The 3960-nt window shown below is 37.7% G+C and overlaps 1 pseudogene; it reads left to right on the top strand.

Moving 5' to 3' along the window:
* LOC118481591 lies at positions 1-99 on the top strand (annotated as a pseudogene).
* Positions 100-3960: the final 3861 nt, after the last annotated feature.

Below are 3960 nucleotides of genomic sequence, written 5' to 3'. Positions count from 1 at the left end.
AGACCATGATGAGGACACTTTCTTAGTAGCTCCTTGAACCTTTCCCAAGTTTCATATAAGGATTCCCCGTCCTCTTGCGAATATAAAAACGTTTGGGCTAGTTCATCCCAGGTGTTTACCGAACCAACTGGGAGGGTATTAAGCCAAGCCTTAGCTCGGTCTTTTAGTGAAAATGGAAACATTCGAAGGCGGATGGCGTCATTTGATGCTCCATTGATCCGAAAAGTATCGCATATTTCCAAGAAGTTAATAATATGTAAATGGGGATCTTCGTCCGCAAGCCCGTGGAAGGTTGCGGAGTTTTGGAGCATTTGTATCAAATGCGGCCGAAGTTCGAAGTTGTTGGTGTTGGTGCACTAATGTCTGTTAACTTCGTCTTTATAGAGTCTTGTGTCTAGATAGGATAAGCCAGTGCTCAGCAGGTTAGAAATCAGGTCTTGTATGTGTAAAGGCTATTTCGCACGAAATAGTAATGCTATTTCGTACGAAATGAAGTTTAGCTATTTCGCACGAAATAGTAATGTTATTTCGTACGAAATGAGTATTTTGCTTGAGCATGTTCGTGCGAAATACCTGACCTATATATACCTGAGTTGCTGGTTCATTTGTAACTTTCCGATTTCAGAGCCGAGGTGCTGCCGGTTTGTCAAACGATCTATAAAAGCTTTAAAATCAATAAAAGGAAGATAATTAGGGAGAATCAAGCAGTAATTACGTCGATATCACTGATTCCACCTTTGATATTGATGATAAACTCTTCTGATTGACTCACTCGGGTCTCACGACGATCCAACAAGTGGTATCAGAGCTCAGGAAGAAGAGTTCATACCAATTCAGCTTGATTTCATCGGAATTTCTCATTTCTACTCATTCTTTTCAAAATTAAACGAGATTTAACAGTCAAAATGGATTGAATTTCACATATATTACATAAAACACAGTTTTAACGAATCCTTGAAAGAATTGGACCAAAATTCGAACAAAATCCGGATCAATTTGACAAAATGGTGGCCGACATGCTGATGTCATCCTTATTTCGCACGAAATAGTCAGCTTCTATTTCTCACGAAATCATTTCTGTGAACCCTATTTCGTACGAAATCAAGTGATTTCGCACGAAACCAGCATATTGTTCTTTATTTCACACGAAATTAGCAGATTATCCTTCATTTCGTACGAAATCAAGTCTGTGACCTCATTTCGTACGAAATCAGACTCTATTTCGCACGAAATCAACTTGGAACTTCATTTCATACGAAAACAACACTCATTTCGTACCAAAGTGTATTTCGTGTGAAAATCTCATTTCGTGTGAAAGTCATTTCGCGTGAACTGATTTCGTTTGAAACTGTTTTTGTTAAAATCCAAAATTTTTCTAAGTGTTTGTTGAGTATTTCAGGTACTTGAAGATGGATGAGTTTATGAATCCGTTTAGTGACATTTTTGCTTTCACGGGAAGCACAGGAGATGATACATCAAACAACACGAATGAAAATGCTCCAAGTCAAAGTGCAAAGAAAAACCCTTTCTGATGCTTTGAGTGTAGAAAGTTCATATGGCACATACAACAAACCTCCCAAGCTAATGGCAATTGAAGAATACAATAGATGGGCTAAAAGATTTGAAGAATGGTTAAAAGCTTTTGCGTATCCAAGTTGGAAGAGCATGAAGAACGGTTTCAATATGGGAAGATCGGATTATGAAAATATAGCCGATACTGAAGTAGAAAGTTTTGCCGCTGAACAAAAGTGCATTGCTTTGCTTCATCAGTCCGTGAGAGATGACATAATATCGTTGATTGAGTATACAAATTCGAAAGATCTATGGGAAAAACTGAGAGTGAAATGTGTAGGTAGTGCCGAGATAGTTAAAAACAGAAAGAAGTTGTTAAGAAAAGAATTTGATTTGTTTGGATGTTTGAAAAATGAATCTGTGTCAAAAATGATTGAAAGATTCGGGCATTTGAAGATGGAACTTTCAAGACATGGAATCATATATACTCAAGAAGAATTGGTTGACAAACTGTTTGACTCGCTACCGGATGAGAAAGACTGGCAGTATTTTGTTTTGATGCTGAAGAACACGATAAAGTCGGAGGATCTGACGGTTGATTTGTTAATTGAAAGATTGGAGAGTCATGGACTTGAGATCAAGAAATCAAAAAAAGTCAATCATTCCTCATACCAGCAGAATGTGGAGCTCTATTACCGAAGAAGTATGATTCCGAAGACTGTGTCCCCTAAGACAGCTTTCTCAGCTGAAAGTTCTAACACGTCAAATCAAGAAAGCTCAAGCAGTGGATTTCATGGTGGTTCATCTTCAACTACTTCAAGTCAATCAGTTCCAAAGAATCTGTTTCAATGTAACATTGTTGTGGATCTAAAGAATGCTCAAAATTTCAGTGAAGAATTCGCAAAGCAGCAAATGGTGTTTTTAGCATCTGTCCTAGAATCATACGAGAGCCTTGTTGCGGGCAAGATTGGAAACACTAATCTCACCAAGGAGGACTATGACCAGATCGACCCAGAAGAGATGGAGTTGATCGATATCAGGTGGTGTATGGCTAGTGCGGTCAGGAGAGCTCAAAGGTTCATGGAGATTACAGGCAAACATTCTATTGGCGGACCTTCCACAAAGCTCGGGTTTGATAAATTGAAAGTCATGTGTTTTAAATGTAAACAAAAGGGACATTTTAAACGTGAATGTCGAAATGTATATGCAGATGATACGGCAAATCCATTCAGAGAGGATTATTACAAAAGAGCAATCTATCATCAAAACAAATCTGAACCGCCCAGAATGAAGCAACTAGAAGATAACCCCAAAGAAAAATCAAGAGCACTTGCTGTTATTCATGATGACGAAGGTTTCGATTGGAGTGAACTGCTACCAGAAGAAGACGCAATGGGCTATACGTTTATGACAAAGATTGTTCCTTTCAAAGATACCAGAACAGAAGAAGTGAAATGCGTCAACAAAAAAATGGTAGCTCAAAGCATGAAAAGTAAAATTTATCATACATACAAAGAAGCAAAAGGGCGAATAGATGGGATGTTGATAGAGAATGTTACCTAGATCCCAAGGGAAACATTGCTGTTGATCCAGATTCTGTTAGTGTTGAAACTTTCATAGAGCAAATTGCTGAAGAAGAAGAAGCCAGACAGAGAATGTGGTGGGGAGGATGAAAAGCTGAAGAAAAAGAAAAAGAAAAGGAGAAGGAGCCGAAGCCAAAGAAAGTTGATGACGGGATTATTGACACGTCAAAAGAATTCACTGCAAAAAAATTGAAGAAGATGGCTGACAAAGTGCTTGTAGCGAAAGAGCTAGAGGTAGTTTCTGGTTCTGGAACTGAGTCTAAAAGCAAGGTCAGTCAGAATGATGCAAACAATGATTCAGGTAAGAAAGCAAAGATTGAGAGTGACTGCAAAAATTGAATGAAAAACTGCAAAGTTTGTAGTACACTTGCTTACCTCAGCGGTAAAAAGACCGAAGAACTGACAGGAAGAGTCAGAGATGTTGAAGATCAGATCTTAAACCGTGACAAAATGATAAAAGCTTCAAATGAACGATTAAAAGAATTAACTGAGAAAATCAAAAATGATAAAATTGACGTAGAAAGAATTAGGAAAGAAAACGAGAAGTTAATTCATGAAAATCGTTAACTCTCAGAAAATTTTGAGAAGCTAAAACGAACGGTAAAAGATTCTGATGAAAGAAATGGTAAAACAAACAAAGAAAATGTGCAACTGACAGGAGTTCTTAGAGTAAAAGAAGAGCAAATCAACCAATAACTGGATGAAATTGCTAAGTTGAAACTTCAGTTTCAAGAAGCTAAAATTGAAAATGAACGCATCCAGTTGAAATTGAACAGTTACAACTCCGCAAGTTTTCTTATTCAACATATCGTTCCTAAACCAATTGGGAAGAACAAAGCAGGCGAAGATGTATACTCTGATGGAA

This window comes from Helianthus annuus, chromosome 8 (assembly GCF_002127325.2).
Source record: "Helianthus annuus cultivar XRQ/B chromosome 8, HanXRQr2.0-SUNRISE, whole genome shotgun sequence".
NCBI lineage: Eukaryota > Viridiplantae > Streptophyta > Magnoliopsida > Asterales > Asteraceae > Helianthus > Helianthus annuus.
This window is presented reverse-complemented; position numbering and strand designations above follow the sequence as displayed.